The sequence below is a fragment of the Anser brachyrhynchus genome (genome assembly GCF_964034855.1).
Source record: "Anser brachyrhynchus genome assembly, chromosome: 9".
Classification (NCBI taxonomy): domain Eukaryota; kingdom Metazoa; phylum Chordata; class Aves; order Anseriformes; family Anatidae; genus Anser; species Anser brachyrhynchus.
The window spans coordinates 3,416,198-3,434,840 of NC_137703.1; the positions used below are offsets into that span (position 1 = coordinate 3,416,198).

The 18,643-nt window shown below is 37.6% G+C and overlaps 1 protein-coding gene across 1 annotated transcript in view; it reads left to right on the forward strand.

The window, feature by feature from the left end:
* LOC308199620 (uncharacterized protein) overlaps positions 1-18,643 on the forward strand; it is a 372,210-nt gene that overhangs the window by 261,758 nt on the left and 91,809 nt on the right. The window contains exons 30-31 of the mRNA XM_080604046.1: positions 5,697-5,796; positions 6,624-6,737. The gene's annotated coding sequence lies outside the window, so the exon portion shown is untranslated. The remainder of the gene's footprint in view (positions 1-5,696; positions 5,797-6,623; positions 6,738-18,643) is intronic.

Below are 18,643 nucleotides of genomic sequence, written 5' to 3' on the forward strand. Positions count from 1 at the left end.
AAAAAAAGTCTGGCATTGGGTCTTTTAAAGCTAGCTGAAAGCCTGTTCTGATGTACCGGCAATGAAAATAGTACTTCTCAATGCAGCAGCTAAACTGACTTATGACCTAGAGAGGGAACTTCAAACAGGCTGGAATTCTGTATTTTAATTGCATTTTGACTATTGAAGATGTATTTTCATGGTAGGCGTTAAAGGCCAAAACCAGGTAGCATCTCCACAGGTAGCATCGTCAGCCTTGCCAGGGTGCCTTCCATGTCTGAATGTAAAGCAGAGCCACTCCGTGTTACTGGTGAGGAAGGAATTCCCAGTTGCTTTACTTGGCAGCTTTTAATAATGAGTGGAGCAATATATCTTACACGTTATTGTGCCCATTTATGACTTTAATGGAGGTTGTTTCAGTATCTGTGGTTCCTACTGGAACATTTCTTTACACACTTTTGGCTGTTACATTTGCTTGTTTGTGGATTGTCATCACCTCCCGTGTGAATTTCAGCGTATATTAGCCGAGGCACGGAAAAATGAAAATAACTTTTAGTAGTGATGAAACTCCATGGAGATGAAGGAGAGTTTCTTGACAGCTTCTTCCAGATACAGCTAGGATGAAAGACAGCAGAAGACTGGCATTCCCTTTGCTAAATACCTTCTGTATTATAATTCTCTGCCTTGGTAGCACGCGCATAATCTCCTTACTTGTCCCACTGCCCGGTCAGAAGAGGGCTCTGTTGGGCTGTGTTACGGCCAGCTTCATGGATAGTAAATATCCCAAGAGAATTATTATTAGTTTGGCCATCTTAATATCAAAATGACAGCCTATCTTACAGTGTGTGCTGTTCTCAAGACGGAGGCCCCGTGCGTTATCGGTCCTTTGGAATGTGCACCAGCCAGGGATACCAGCGTTTTCTATAGTGAGACAATAGGATAGGACATTTTAATTTTTGTAACTGCTAATTTGGGTTCTTTAAATTATTTCCTTTCAGAATGCAGAGATCTTTAAGTAAGATTACTTCATATATATTTAGCCTGTGAGGGTCAGGCACTGATGGAGAAATGGGATTTGAATGTGTTTATGTATACAGGGCTTCACCGCGCTGATCCCAGCCTTCTCGCGTATGCCATCAGTGGTGAAATAAATTTACAAACTTTGACTTGTTTTGAAAAATTATTTTGACAGATGGCATATGCTTGGGCAGTTTAAAGTCTGACTTTTATTGTGTGTTTATGATTCTTTGTAAATAATTGCATAGTTTCTTCTGAAGAAATAACGTCTTAAAAGATGATTACATCTGAGGATGTTCTGCTTTGTTCAGTATATCACAAATCACCGTGCCGTTCTATTAAAGCAAGTCTTCCTGATTATTGTATTTTATTATGCAGCAGCATTGCACATAATGATTGCTTTCTTTTGTGTTGTACTGTTGCAAAATAGTCACTGAAATCTACTGTGTACTTACACCTGCCAGACTTCATACCCCAGCATTTTTCTTTTCCTTTTATTTTCCTCCTCTGCGCTCTGCACTCCCCCTGAAAGGATTGCACAGCTTTCTTTCCCATCTTTTCTGTTGTTTGAAGGCAGAGAACAGAGAATCAGGGGGAAACTGAAGTTGCACAAATCCAGACAAACTTCAAATATTTGTGGGTAAGAAAGCCATCAAACATATCCACAAGAAAACTCCAAAGACAGTTGCAAGGGTGGTTCCTGGCCCTGGGCATTGACATACTCCTGCCATATCCCACCGGTTTCTTCTTGTCCTGGGAAAAGGTCTTACGTTGACTGAATGTGCATTAATATTACTTATTATTCACTAGTTTTGTCTGCTAATTATTCATCTGTGCCATGATAAATCTGTTTGTTTCATAGCTCACATCTCCATTTCTTTGCTCGCCATTTCTTCTCTTTTCATCAGGCGTAGCCATTCTGAATTTTGATACGTATTATTTTCTGTGACAACAAATGTGTTGCAGTGCACCTGACTCTAAGTTCTCTGCCTTCTGAAGTACACTCTGAAGTCAATGCAATTGTGAAAAGTTCTTGCACGTAGGATGGATTTTATGTTATTAAATGTCGTTTACGCTAAAGTAGGATTCTGAGTTCGGCCTCACTCATTTAAACATAATAAAACCATGCAAAATTAATTCTGAAGAGAAAATTTAAACCCACTGAGCAGTGTTCAGAGCTAATATTTCACCTTATTTCTGTGAGTGCTACATCATATTGAGGAAAGACTTGTGCATTACCCTACTCAAGCATTATATAGTGGGGGGAAGCAATATAAGTTACTTCCTTGTCTTACGAAACGAGAAAAATTGCAACAATGGTTTTGTAGAGTCACTCAAGACCATAAGTAATGTTTTCATTAAAAGTACAACTGGATGTTATCTGCCAAGATTTATGTCTTGGAGGACCAAAGTTCCTCTGATACTTGCCGGTAAAAGCAGACTGCAGGTAGAAAATCAGAGATCATCATTGTTTCCATTCTCTAAGCATAAAACCCAGGGACAGTAAGTCCCAGGAACTGGACTTGAATGGCGTGTGGCTACATTGATGTCTATTGCCATAATGATGAAATGAAGTGGGTACTTCTCCGATGTTTTCCTCGCACCACTGTGTATGTGAAAGGCTTTGCGTCGTACACGGCTCCTCTGTCCTGAGGGATGCTGGTGCCACCAATGTGCTTCTCCCATGCGTGCAATAATGAGAAACTTGCGTTGTTTTAGAGAGGAGGAGTGGAAGGGGATGGTGCCGTAAGCGTTGCTCTGGAAATGCTGCTCTGCCCGCAGGGTCTTCCGTGGGCCCAGTTCGAAGCCATAGGCAGCGCTCCACGGCAAGCCATAGGCAGCGGCTCCACAGGCAGCCCCTTGCATCCTTGGTGCTGGCAGGGAGTTACCGGGGCCCTCAGCACAGCACCGTGCTTCACTGCTGGGTGGTTTGGGCTCTGCAGAGATTTACATGGCTCTGACATGTCCTGTAAACAGGCTTTGCCTGTAGAACATGGAAGCAGGGCAGATAATTGAATTTCCAGAATAGAAACTGTGTTAATATGCCTTCACTGATATGCTGGAGCTCCCAGACACAATCAAGAACAGAACAAGCATGCTTTCAACTGTTTCTAATCTAATTTCTTTACAGCATGTGACTAAGGTACCACCTTGTGAAACCCAATGCACAGCAATTAAATTCGAGTGCAGTTGGGGCTGTGTGGACATGTACAGCTGGCAAACAAGACTCCCACTGAACCATCGCACAGTTTTCACTCCTCTGAAAATACTGTTGTAAAGCATTGCAAGTTTTTGTACGTGCAGAGGTAATGTGGGTAATAGCAAGGGGTCTTCAGTTTTGCCTTTTATTTTGAGCCTTCACGCAGTTCCCCAACAAAACTAGGTTATTACATTCAAAATGTGACCACTTGGGGTTTGTCTTTATTAAGAAAGAAATCAGAGAGCTTGGCTTTAGCTGGTCTCTTGGCTCCTATCTCAGATAGGCTAAATTGTACCGTAGATCATTCCTCTCCAGAGAGTCACGCTCTCTTTTTGGAATATCCATACATTTGCATCTGAACTTCCAGCTCACTTGGATGCCTGGGGAAGGAGTTGAATATTTGTAGTTTTTTTCTCACCATATAAATGCAACAGCCAGTCACAGAGCCCTGAGAGCTTATTATCAAGGTGATCTAAGGTGTCCAAGTGCTCCCAGCAGCCATGGAAGAATGTAGAGGCTTTCAGATTGCTGGTAGGAGTCACAATCCGATAATTCCTTGGATTATTTTTTATGACTTTTTTTTTCTTACCGCACTCCAAATATCACTTTAGTTGATGATCTGAGAAGTTCTAAAGGATTCTTGTAGTTATTATAAAGTGATTTATTTGCATCCGCTGATGTATGACTTTGGAATTTGTCCCTGTGCCTTCACCGATTGTAACGATGAAAATGTACTTTTCCTAATTTGTTTCATGTAGCACAACTTGTCACCCTAAAATCTGATGTAATCCTTGACCTCTGATCTGTAGAATCCTACAGTAATTCCTTTATGATAATATTATCTCTTGAACTGACCATTCAAAGGCCTTAGGAATTACAGAACACTCTTAATTAACTTGTCTGAGACACTGTTTATTTCATTTGTCTTTTTCTTTCTTCCTTTTCATTGTCACCATGGCATCTGTTTGTTCTCATCCTTTCCCCCCTGCCCCGCTAATTATAGATAGGGGAAACAGAAATCTAACCTTGCTGGAAATTCATTAATATTAAAATATTCCCTAGATAAGCCTGTAAATCTCCAAGCCGGATAGTTTGTCAGTTCCTTACAAAATAATTCACCTTTCGAGTAAATGCAGATCTTCAGTACAAATTAGTAATCACTTCTTGCATATTTAAATTTACTTTTCAACTTAGAAACCTTAACAAAATTTCTGTTTTCATGCTGAGAATTGGCAGGGATGAACCATTCTAATCTTAATGCAAAATGAACAAATAACTTTTAAGAAATTATAATGTGAATGTGTCCTTTTAACAAGAACTCAATGTTATTTGCTACTGTGATTATAATCATTATTAAATATAGATGTCACTACACAAATACAGTGGGTACAAAGGTTGGTGTTCTAAAAGATACAAATTAGACTGGAATACCCTTGCTTATGGGACTTTTCAAGATGATTTCACTGGGACTTTTTGAGTAATTTGAGATGGACATTTGACCCTTTGCTATAGGTCTGTCAGCTTTTCTTTTGATTAAAAAATACAAATTTAATAAAAAAAAAATACAAACAAAATAACCCAACTGAAATTACATTCTGAATTATTTAGAATCACACAGGAGATGAAAGCTTCTTAGAAGTTTCCAGGGTGGGGATAATGCATCATGATCAATAAATGAACACTATCCTTCCTAAACCCAAATATATTTGGCATACATTATTAACAAGGTATGAAACTCTCTGATTTCATTATTAATGGAAGGTTATTCTATAGCTAACGTGCATAGCTGAAGAGGTCATACAGTACAAAGTTACCATTTGGTTTCATAGTTTTTATTTTTTAATGATTTTAAAGGATTGATGAGGAACCGGATTTAGATCTTCATTCTCTTCAATCTTGCTGTCTCAGTTAAGTCCACCTTGTTCTTCGGAGAGAAATGGAGGATTGGAGAGGTACTAAACAGATTCTGAATTTAGCAGAGCTTGGGGAGTGTGCCCTCAGAAAGACCACCCCTAGAAACATTCCTGCCATTACAAAGAAAAAGGAGAATAAGCAGATGAAAAATAAGTGCTGACACTACACTTGCAACGTTCATGCTGTAGTATCAATACACTAAATTTTCTAAATTTGTAAGCTTTTCTTTAGCAGCTCTGATTTAACATCTTCAGGATGCCTGAGTTGTCTGGGTCAAGTACATTCTAGCACTTTCTTTATGACATATTTGCCTCCCTAAAACACTGTTCTTTTCCCTTCTATATCTACCCTCATCATTTCCTAACAGAGACTGTAAATGTCAGTATGTCTCGCTGATAATTTGCTGTTTGAGGTTACCTAACTGTGGAGTAAAATTCTCATGCTTGTTATGGCACGGTTGTGTTATTTCATTGACTTTGCGCCTGCCATCAGTATGATTCCCTTTAAAGCCACTTTTAAAGTAAAATGAAATGTCAGTAGCCATTTCTAAAGTTTTTGATATATTTTCAACTATTTTGTCTTGCAGTAAGTCCACAGACTCGGCTGTAATGAGAATCCCGGTGTGCCAAGATTTTTTGACATAACTCTGCCCAGATAGACGGCGTCTGCTCTGAAGACATTGCCTCGTGAGTACAAATAAGAAAGTCACTGCATGCTGAACTTGTGCAGAGAATGGAAGTTCATAATTTTGGAAAAATCATAAGGCTGCAGATGCAGCTTGAACTCTGAATTTGGCTCTGTGCATCATTTAAGGGGTTTCATCTTTACAGGTTCCTGTTACTTTACAGATTGTAGTTTGTAGCTTAGAGTGTGTTCTCACTTGATTTTTGCTTACTTTGGCAAACTGTTGAAGTCTACGTGTTTACTCCCCTGAAATATGTACATTTTCTTTAGTTGAACTGTTTTGAAGAGTGCTGCAGAATAAGAGTGAAGGAATTCTGTACCCTTTTGAAATTGAAAATGACTCTCCTAAAGAGAAGAGGTGTAGTTGTTGTGTATTTCCTACTGTTGAAAAATAGTAGGTAGGTTACTTACTTTTTTCACCATTTTTTTTTCTAAGCTACATTATAATCAACAATACGCATCTCTTACTACCAGCTAGACTACAGATGTGTCCCATGGAGTTCAAATCTGTCTCTGGAGAACAGACACCCTCTTCTAACTCAGACAATACAGAGTTTACCCACTTCTCATGCACTCCAAAGCAGTGAATTTACTTGACGCCCTCTACTGTGGGAATACTCACTCACTTTTTTGTGTCATTCTGGGAGGGACTGTCATGAGATTCCAGTACTTCATAATCAAGAAAGAAATACTAAGACCTGTTTTTCTTAAAAGTAACATGATTATGTTATGAACTTTTCTCTAAACTCTGATGTTAACTTTTGTATTTTGAAGCTGTGCCTGTGAGGCAAGCTGACTCCCACATTTTTATTTTTTTTCTTTTCTGCAGAGCATAAATCTTGTGAACTTCTCTGAAAGATCCAATTTCCAGGTCGCTCTTTGTGATAGTTGACAGACTTGTAAATCTTACCCAGAATTGTTCACACATAAACTTAAAAAGCAGGCGAGATGGAAACTTTCAAAGCTTCATACTTCACTGTGAAATGAATAGGCACAGTGAAGCCGTTTGCAGATTAAATGAAGTTTAAAAGTGATTTCACTTCCTAAATAATGTATGAATTATCCAGAATCATAAACAAAAAGTATATTAGCGCTAAAATTTTCAAAGTCAAGAAGACATGACCTGAGTTAAAAACATATCTTGCAATACTGTTGTTTTGTATTAACCTATGCAAACTGACGTTTACTGTGTTAAAAAAGTTTGACAAAAGAAAACACAAAACATTGGTATATGTGTGTGTACAGCATTTTAGGAAAGAATATAAGAAATGACATCTACTAGCATTAGCGGCTAGTGTGGTACCTCCTGTTGTTCAAGACTTACGGAATTGAGTTCTTGATTTTTGTTCTGTATAATGCAAATTTGTTGCATTTGTGCTTACATATTGAATTAGTTTTCAAGCATTCAACCTAGTTTTAAAAAGAAAGGTACAAAATTTAAGTGCTGGATAGAGTTTAGCAATATTAAAGATGATAATGTAACTTCTTATAAGATGTACTGCAAGGGAAAGAGGAGAAAAGACGGCTATTAGGGGTTGGTGTAACAAAACTGTATGTTTAACTTAATACGCTCTGATTGGGCTACTGATACATTCGTCTTTCAAAGATGAAAATTTACAGATGGAAAGATGGATATTTTTAAGTTCCTTTGAGCTCCTAATAATCTCAGTTTACAGTAGAAAAACTAGTTTTCCAAAACCACATGTTGGCCTACTCATGCTCCATTTAAAGTCATTAGAGAAGCTGTTACTGACTTCTAAGACAACAGATTTGTTCTTTGTCAAAACATTGCAATTTAGTTAGGTATAATAAGATTATATATTATTATTTCATATTCTATTTAACCACGCAGGTTTAAAAAAAATATTTGTCATAGCACAATGATTAGATTTTTTTAGTGCTGTTGGTATCATCTGTGTGCTTTTACAAAGATAGTATTGTTAATAGAAAAAAGACTTGCAGAAATAAAGAAGGAAAGGTGGATCTTTCTTTCTGTTATCGGCTATCTCCTGTAAAATACTTTCAGCCATTCCATATTCCCAGTAGTCACTGCCATCATCTAAGTCAAACATAAATACAAAAGAAAGAATAGGCAGCATTTACTTATCTTTTTCACCTAATTTATTTTGTGGTTCCTTTATAGAGTTGTGCATCCTACTTCTTATTTTATATGTATTATTGAAACTGTGAAGCCATCACTAAACATGCACCTGAAACCAAATTTCAAATGTGATGGGTAAAATTGATTAAGTGTTCTTACAGAGATAATGGGCTCCAAGGTCTCCAACTCTTTCAAGACTACAACCCTTGCTGGAAATAGAATGCAGCAATAAATTGAAGGAAACCAGTGATTAAACCGTAAACTTGCAGAAACCCTGAGAATACTCTTCCAGCAGTAATATGTTCATGTTAGTTCCTTTTTTTTTTTTTTCCCCTAAAGCTTAAGAAGATTTGGAGTAGATCTTGTATAAAATACATCCTGTTCAGGATGCAGATGCTGTAAACCTTATCTCTGTCAAAACTCAGCTCGCTCCTCTCATCCGTTAGCCCGCTCAATAAACCAGAAAGCACAACAGCCTTGGTCCGTGTGCTTCCAACTTTATTTGCCCCTGACCAGTCAGCAGGTGGGTTTGGGGGACGTGGGCCCTGCCACAGAGCTCAGACGTTACCCAGACCAGGAGGAGTGTGTGACTTCTGATCTGTGTAAACTGTGTTTAGAAAAGAAAACACAAAACAGAAACGTCAAAGGAGGTTTGGTCCCTGGAAAGCTGTTTGTCTCTGGTAATATCCCTCTGTACATGCCTATATCTACGCTCTATGTATAGACCCGTACATTTGGGGTATGAGAATACTGCTAGAAATATAACAGGAGCTTATATAAAAAGAGAGAAAGCTCTCTCTATACTGGGTAAGATCAACCTTTGTCTAAGGACACCTATTAATTTCTGTGAATGCTATTCTCTTCTGCTCTTGTCCTGGGATGCATAGGTTTAATTTGTTGCTTTTAAAATTCATGTTGGCATCAAGGTTTCATAAATGTTAGCCAAAAACTCCTCTTAGATTCTAAGACCGAGAGGCCAAGTCTGGTGAATCTGTTCTCCTAGCTAAAACTGCCCCAAGTTCTGTGGGAATTGATAGCTCTGACCTGCACCTGCTTGATTTCTGCAATGTCTTTATGTGGTAATCAGAATTGCACATGATTTTCCAGTTGAGCCTTCAGGAGCATCTTTCCCATTGCCAGGGTGCCTTTCCATCATTTATGTTTCATTCTCTTGTTTGCCCAGTGTAGTGCTTCTTGCTACTGGACAGATGGTTTTATTATTTGCAATCACCACAGGATCTCCCTTATGATTTCTGTATTCAGCAATGATTTCCATGTTTATTTTTGGTACCCAGATTATTGCCTTGCTTTGGCCAGCACTGGGCCGTCTGTATCCACCCATAAACCAAATCTACTCAATCACTGTGTATCTGGCTGTTCTGCTGGTTTTTACTATTTTTGTGCTATCGTTAAACATAGTCATTCTGGAAACTGAACACTTCTCTGCCTCATTTGTATACCAGTTAATTCCAACATGCTGACCCAGCAGCTTTCCTTTCAATGCTTATTTTCTCTCTAACATGTTACTGTTTGCCAGCACCTCTGGCCTTGCCTAAATGGAAGAATATTTTAATTTATCCATGGAAATTCGTATTTTTCTGCTTCATGCTCTCAAAGCACATACAGCTTTTTTTACGGTACAGATAGCACTCATCTGACCCACCACCCTAGTTTCAATCAGAATAATATACTGTTCAGATGAACTAGAGATTTTTTTTTTCCATTGGTAAATCTGCGCTGTTCATCAGGTGATATGGTTCTATATTTGTGTTCATATTTGTCTTTTAATAGCAGTCTCTCTCCTAATATTAGGGGTTCTTCTGTAGTACAAAATCCAGTTAGAGCATTATCATGCATTGAAACGGATAATGTGATTTGGTCTATTAGCGTCGATGGGTTCCGTGTTATAACTCTGCCCCTAAGTCAAGTTACATTTTAGACATAAAAATAGGAATGATTAGGTAACATGGTTTAAATGCGATTTAGTTATACCTCAGTTGCAAAACATTCTTAGCCAGGGCAAATTGTAACCGTGCTCTTCCTGGTACCCAGGTCGAGTATTTTTGCAGCGATGCTGACCCACATACCAAGAGTAGGATAGTAGCTCCCCTGCAGTCTCTGTGATTTATCAGGTAAATATATCTATAAACTGCTTGGTCCTCTAAGTCCTCTGAAAATTATCTACCACCAGTATTTATGAGTCCTCATATACTCACAAATAAAGATTATTTAGATCTGATGGACACTGTCACCTCATTCCACGTACTGTTGTCTTCTACATGGAGTGGAAGTGACTTATGCTTGAAGAGCAGTTAACCACCACTCACCTTGTCTTCTAGAAGAAGCCTCTGTAAAACAAACGCTTTCAATAATAGAAAGTCCAGAAGTTGTTCTAAATATAATCTAGAAATGACTAGTAATTGAGAAAGATGTGGATTTGCCATCTAAGCTCCCTATCACTGAAAATAATCAAAGAAATGAAATAGATCTTCTGTTTATTTCTTTACTTTATATGCTTAGTTTTGTGCTAAGGGCCTCCAGTCTCATTCTGTCACACTGCAGAGTCTTTATTTCATGAGCATTTGCAATGACTTGAATAAATCACTGCTCAAACTATTCCCCCAGAATTACTGTCCTTCATCAACAGATAGATTTAGCCTCACTAAAGGCCAATGCTTGTTTCTCGATCTGAGATGGAATTTTGGGATTTATTTCGTAGATATACTGTTTCAATTAGTACTCCAATATATCTTAAAAACTTGAAAGAACTCTAATTCATACAGGAAAGTGGGAAGGAAAGACTAAAAAGCAATGTAGGGATTGGGTAAGGGAAGAGCAATGCAAACTCCTAAGCTTCAGTTGCCTCTTGGGGTCCTGTGATGTAAGACGCTTGCAGACCAAACTTTTTTCAGCATCAGAAATAAAGCACTGATACTTGGCTCTTGCTTCAGGACTGTGATGCAGGCACTTCTGTCCCGCTCTGACCATGCTTGGTGCGATTCATGAGCATAGAGTGGTGGAACATGCAAGCAGAAATACGAAGTGTGTTGGGTAATGACACCAGGCATCTGTGTTTTAGCTTTTTTCCTCTCTGCGATATGCTCGCAGTCTGTAGTCATGCTGTCTCCAATCTTAGGTTGTAGCATGGGCTTCTGAACAAGTGTGTATTCAGCAGAATACAGAGAAGTGGGACTTCACACCAATTGAAGTTGATGTCCTCACGGTGCAGTTTGAGGTACATCTTAACCGAGTTCAGTTTGTTTTGTTGTTATTGTTTGTTGTTGATTATTTATTTATTTATTTATTTTCCCTGAGTGGAGTGGATAGTTTGTAAAGTATTTCTGGCCTGCTCCATTTCTAACTCCAGAATATAGTCACAGGTCATTATGCTCATTCGAAACATCCAGATAGCTTGTGTTCATCATTGGACATGCCTGTTTTTTGATCTCATGTTTTTGGCTTTTTATCTGAGCACTGTGATTAGATTGCTTTTTGAATGAACTCCAAGTCTTCTGTGCTGCATTTGACAGTTTCCAATAAGCCTCCATTTCTGATTCATGGATACCACAGCTATAAAATTTGGCACAGAATGATTTTCCATAGCAGTAAACAAAATGAAAATCCAGAAATCAAAAAGACTCTTACAGGTAAAGGTTGTTACCCCTTGTGCTGCTTTCATTTCTTCTCTTTTTCTATTGTAAAGGCATTTGCAGAACTCAGTTTCCCTGTTACATTGTACTACATCCCGGTTTCATTTAGTACAGAAAATACCTTTTCATTCATTCAACCATGAAGCTATTGCTGTTACAAATGGATTTTTTCTATAAACATCATCCTGTGTAGTCAGGTCTGGATCACTTCAAAACAATCTCTTTGAAAAGAGCCGTTGTAATGGTGCCTAACCTTTTGTTTCTCCTTTGCTATCAGCAGCTCTTTTACCTGTTAAGTGCCTCAATAAGAAGTCTTTCAAAATCTTCACATCTTATGTATCTTTATATCATTTTTTCCACTGCTCTTATTTTGAAACTTCAGCTGCATCTGATGTCTGTTTTTATATAGCTGATCACTGCTAAAGGTGTTTCACAGTAACATCCATGGTCTCTCCAAATTATCCGTCCTCTCCATTCTCTTTTGATGGTTGTTTAAATTCCAGCTTTCTCCATGAACATGCAATATTCCTCCTTGGAAAATTTCAGTAGCCTTTCACAATTCCTCTTCTGCCTGAACCACAAACCTCTTTTGATTTACCAGCCTTTTATTCCTTTGCTTCTCCTCTCTCTCTCTCTCTCTATTTTTTTTTTTTTGTAACTGATGTAACCAATTTCTCTTTTCAGAAATACAGTATACTTCAAGTGGTAGAAATACATTGTGATCCAATCTAACAGCGTGTGGCTGTGCAAATGCCTTTTTTCCAATTGTAAAGTGTGGCACAGCATCCAGACAGAGCTGCTTTGCCTTGAGATTAAACACTAATTCCAGTTATCTAAACTTTCCTTGAAACTAACAGGAAGAGTAATCATTATGTGAAAATAAGATTTATTTTTCAGTTTATGTTACATTTGCTGACTTCGTGGAGTTAAACAGTGCATCTACGGTAAATGTAGCTGAGGAACAGGAGAGCATAAAGCCCAGGCACAGTGGCAGAGATGAGGGCAGGATGGGAAAAGCTGTTGAAAAGAAAGAATTTGCTGGGCTCTCGCCGGGTAAAGTTGGTGGTTTAATCTTTGCTGGTCTGAGATGAGCATCAAAAGAGTAAAGAAACTGTTAAAAGACCTTAGGCCTGGCAAAGGAAATAGAGATGAATGAAGAGCCAGCAGCAGGCTGGTGGAGTGGTAGGAGCCACTTAGAGGACACGCTGCTTCTCCCAGCACAGCGGTGGTGCAAAGTCTTTGAACAAAACTAATCAAGTCTCTCATGCCAGGAGAAATTACTCTTATGTAAAAAACAAACAGACAAACAAACAAAAAATGCAAAAAACAAGGACAACATTTTTGTGTGCTCTACGCTTCCTTTCGTGTGGTAAGCACCGTGGTCTGGCAGGAGAGGAGGGTGCCGCAGGGCTGTTGCAGTCGGTGGTGCTGAGTTAAGGAGCTGCAGCCAAGGGACTGGGTTAGGCTTAGGATGGGTAAACCCACGAGTTCCCAGTCATCAGTTACTGGGCAAACTGGCCATGTCTGGACTGAGAGCTGCACATGGCAGTGGGAAGCACAGGGGCTTGTTTACTCCTTGCAGCTGTGTTGAAGGTGCTAAAATACCTGTGAACTCCTTGAAGTGTAAATAGTAAATCATGCTATGATACAAGGATTTTTCTAGAAACTCTTGGAAAGTTGGACTGCAGCATCTGTCTTTCCAGACAAATATATCACAGTTGTCAAATTCTTTTAAGGCAATTTATATCTTTTTTTTTATGTGAACGTGCTTTCTTGGCCTGTCTGTCATCATCTCTTCTTCTTTATTTCTATCGACGTAAATTAAACAAACACGATAAAACTTGCATCATCAGATTCGATGGAAGTTCTTGCCAGCTGCTACTATGTTATTGAGTAATATATCATCAAGATGGTAGTGCGTTTGTAATGATGTATTGCATTGATGCATCATTAGGGGAACTGTATTCTTTGATATATTAGTCAATAACAATTGTTAGTAGGAAAATATTTTGAGAAGTCAAACTCCAAAATCTTATTTTAAAATTTGCCCATAAATGCACTGTAAGTAGAAGAGATATTGACAGCTCCTGTTCTCACATTTACTATCTTTCTGTATGTGAAACTCTGCATACCACGTGCCTTGTGAAATCACCAGTGTATTATTTTGTACATTTTCCTTATTACAGGTTTTGGCATAAATAGATACAGAAAGAAATAATGATAAGAAGGGGAAGAAAGGATCCATCTTCACTTAGCTAGGGAAAAGGGCAGAGAGGTGTCCCTCAAAACCTGAGGATGAGGTTTTGCTAGCCTAGCTCAGGTGTCTGGTGAATGGCTTTCATGCAGGATCCTTGCAGGATTTAGGCTTGAAATCTGCATCAGACTGCTTAATGATCCTTTTGATTTTTTAAATGATTTTTGAATAGAAACAATCTTAACACACTGTCATCTTCTGTCCCCCCTCTCTCTAATTAACATCCTGTGCTGATGATTACAATTTAAAACTGTGGCTTTGTTACTTATCTACGTAATTGCTATACCTATAGATGCGTCTATTAGAAGTAAATTGAAAAGGATAAATGGAGCTTAATTTCAGCATTCATTACCTCATGTTGAGTGGGTGTGAATGTGGAGTATGAGGGAACAATTACAGGTGTCAAAAAGTATGCATAAATATGTTTGTTTTCTTGAAACCTTTGTTTGTATTTTTTCCAGTTTTCAAGGATAGATAAAAATACTTTTTTTGCTGTATAGAGATAGGAATTTAACCTTCAGTATGCAAATTATTTAATAAGCATCGTGACCTTATTAAAACAAAGTGCTTTCCTTCCATTCTTCCATATAAACAAGACTGACAATCAAATAATTGTTCCTCTGTGGTTATGTAAGGAAATAAATAACTTAGTACATGACTAATCTCATTTTAGGAATAAGTCTTTTCCAGTGAGCAGTTTTTCAAATACAATTATTAATTGGCAAAGATACTTTTTTCTGTGTTGGGTTATAGCTAGTGAATAAGGGGGGAAACATGGAATACCAACGAAGATAAATATTTGTGAAGTGCCAAAAGGTTAGATTAATATTTCTTTGGGATTTTTTAAGCCAACATTTTTACAGTGGTTTGATAACTATGAATGAAGATTTATAAGCATTTCTTGTTATTAAGCATTTTGCAGTGCGGAGCTCCTTTCGGGAGCTGGCACTTTTCCAAGACCACCAGTAGTTGCCTTCGTGTTCGCATATTCAGCGATATCCAAATCTTCAAGGTTCATAATTTGGGAAAGATGCTATATAGTTTGAGAGTTTGGTCTCTCATCAGTTTGAAAACCATGAAATGAGCTTTCACACCATATTTTGACCCACATAACGTTAAATAAGAGAGAGAAAAAAAAAGAATTAACCGTATATGCATATTTATTTTACAGTCACAAGACGTTGTGGTTTTATGTTACAGGTATTTAGGAAAGAGAACTGTAATTTTGTTCAAACCAGTTTTCATATGTGAGTTCTTCACTAGATGAACCTGAACCAGTGTTCGTGATCCACACAGCAGCCTTTTCACAGACAGGGAAGGTCAGGTCCAGAACAAAATTACAGTGATCCATCTGCCTATAAAATCATATTGAAGTGAACAATGGTTTAAAATTATGCAGTTTTTCTATTTCTAAGGATTCATAACTAATATTTTACCCAGAAAGGTGACATCTAAAATAAATTGGGTTCTGCTGCTGATTAAAAACACAAAAGCTTACCTACTTTTTTTTAGGTCAGTCTGCATTTTCAGGTAAATTATTTATTCCAGAAGAAGTAGAAAGGGAAGAAAAAGTTTCTGTGGTTAAATTGAAGGTTAGGCTTTAAAAGCTGCTGGCAATTTTTACTTGCAGTTTAACCACAGAGAATGATCCCGTGCTTTAAACCAGTTTGGGATGTATGTCCTGTGCAGCTGACATAGTCCTTCCCATTACACAGGGAATAAAGAAAAATATGCCTGAAAAATATGCTCCAGCTCCTTGCAATATGAGCATGCTTTAAGTAAACCTTCCTTGCTCATTCCTTACGTTATGCTTTCCTTGGATTTCCTGCAATTATCTCCTCTGGGACATAGAACTCAGTAGTGAACCTGTACCTCAAACAGTTCCTCAAGTCAGAATGAAAGTCTGAAATCTCAGAAAAAAAGGGAGAATGAAAAATAAATGAATCTTCTCAAGTCATATGAGTGTCTTGCTTCAGTTGATGAAGAACATTGCCATTCACTTTCAACAATCTTATGACTGCTGTAATTAGTGTGATTCCCAGATTAAAATGTTTTCCAGAAGTAGTCTGGGAAATTTGTCAAACTGTCTGTCTTGCAGAAAGTTTTGGCTTGATAGCATCAGCATTTTCAGACTAAAATGATTTGTAGAAACAAAAATATCCTGACTCCAGATTTGTTAATGTTTTCCCCCAGTTGCAGGTGAACAGGAAGAAAATTGTGACTCAGAGAGATGTGTTTGAGGCACACTGGTTCTCAAGACATCCCTGAGGACAGGGTAATTAAGCACTGGTGTAGGTCTTCACAAAACCATGGTGCAGCTGCTAATGTAACGGGCCCTGTTCTTCTCTCACCTGGAGAACCACTGTAGCGTTTGCCCCAGTTGAATGAAGTTAATTCTGGTGAAACTGATTTTTTTCTTCATAAAAACTATTGATAGCTTACATAATTTTTGAACTAAATTATGCAATTACTTTAATATTCTTTTCTCTATTTCATTTACCATTTAGCAGATGGGATGCAAAGAAAATTTCGTCAGGTTAAAAGAGAAAATTGTGTCCCCGATCAATGTTTATCTTTCTGCTTAATTTTAAAATTATCTCTGGTGTCTTGGCTCTCAAAAGCAGATGGGCTGTAGGCTTGCGGTAAATCAACCTTAAAGTAGCTGTCTCTTAACACGTCGGGTTGTAAAATGAAAGGTGCGACTGGAATCATAGGGAGTCCATGGTGCATCTTTCGGTTTTTACAGTCATTTCATTGTTATTTTTTCACATCGCTGTTTATAATTTCAATGTGACTTAATTTTGCTTTCTTGGAAACTGAAAATGTGGTCCTATGTTCTTTGTGAAGTATTTCACTCTGTATACTCCTGTCACTGCTTCTGTTGTGCTGCCTGGATGCAGTCGTTACCTGCTGCCTTTATCCGAAGCTCTTGTGATTCTACCTTTTGCCCACCATGCATTGTTCACATTGTCATGCCTCAGTAGCAAACAGATGATATCCCAAATAAATCAGCAAATTGCCTCATATTTCATAATGCCAAAAGATGACAGCGCCAGTACAACACAGGACACAAAAATCTGAAGATTCCACTGGAGCTGTTCCCTAACTTTTTTATGGTTTTACCAATTTGAGTATTTTTATTGTTGTAATCATTTGTCAATTTGTAATACATTACTGCCCTTATTTTTGTCACCCTGTTTTTAGCTCTTTATGTAGCAGTAAAATACTTTCTATAACTTTCAGTCTAAAAAACAGGCTAAGAAAGGAAGAAGCAAGCTGCAGATGGATTACACGAATAACTTGGGACAGAACAGTCTGTGAGTTGTACAAAGTTTTCTAGCTCTTCATTTTGCCAGGAGCTCCTAATTTGATGATCTGTTAGAGTAAAAGAACTGTATATAGAAATTTCGTTGAAGTGAGTAAGAGCTTTCTCTGTTTCCAACAGACAGGATGTAATCTGTAGACTGTGCTAACTTTTTTGTTTTGGTTATCTTCCCGTGCCTTTGGATCAACTTTGAACTCGACGGTAAAGATTTTAATTCACTAATTTTGGATTCCTGTAGTTGCACAGTAGTGTTTCTTCATCATGTCAACAAAGTCACCAGTTTTGTAAGTAGGTCTCCATTTGGTATTTTTAGGAAGTGCTCCATATGTGCAGTATCACTGCTAGAACATATCAGAAAATAAAATAAAGAGTAAGTTCAGATCTAAAATCATAGCCTTTGTAATTTGCCTGAAATAAAAAAAGAAGTTTCCTTTACCCATCCTTTCCTACTCTTACCTTGCGTGTGTTTCATCGTTAGACAAGGAGTATCTTGAATGGTCATAATTTTGCTGAAACTGGGAAAATATACAAAACAACAGATGAGATTTCTTCTTATAAACGTAATTAAGAAGTAGAAATAAAATGAAATAATTTGGGGGAAGAATCTCATCTTCAGGATAGCTGTAAGGGAGAAAGTTATCCAAATCTCTGGCAAATGAAATGATTCTTTGCAGGCAATGTAGGAACTTGGGGGAAAAAAAAAAAAAAAAGAAAATGTGTGCTCAGCCACTGTGAAAATATGGTTAAGCTGCTACAGCATAGCTTTTTTTTTAATTGTAATTATTCAACCATATTGAAAAACAGCCTTCAGAGTTTTTAACTTTTCTAGCTTTCTTTGAGGAGAAATCAAAATATCATACTATTTCTTATTAACAGAAAATCTTATACTGACATTCCTTTCTTTTTCCAAAGGTTTACCTGTTTTTATTTGCTCATGCATTGAGCCAATCTGCAGGGAGAATTAATATATTAGATATACCAAGCCAGCTCATTTTTCTTCTGTCACTTTTGCCATGATTAATGATAGCAAAAGTGTGTTTAACTCTGTTCCAAATGACACTTCTGGTATTGCTCAGTGCTTAGATTTTTTTTTATATTTTCTATTTTTTTTTTTGAGTCTGTTATCATTAACTAAAAATAAATTCCAGTTAAACTGCAAAGGCAGATAAAACTACTACTCTCCCTTTCTTGCTTATTCTTGTTTTGTCCTTTTGGAATGACTACATTTATGCATTCAAATATTTTGAACATTTCCAGCAACTGTAAACATTATGCAATTAAGCAGCATTTAAACTCATTGTACTTTATAAACACAGGATGATATATTGATATCTTCTTTAGGTGGACAGGTTTGAACTCATAATTGTTAATGCACTAAAAGAGCTCCTGGCCCTGAGGTGACTGGGAAATGAAAATCTGTCTTCCATCTGATAAACCAGCTTTAACGAGAATCAATACCTAAATCTATCACGTAACAATATGCTTTTGTAACAATATGCTGCCCTATGCTGTTGGAAAA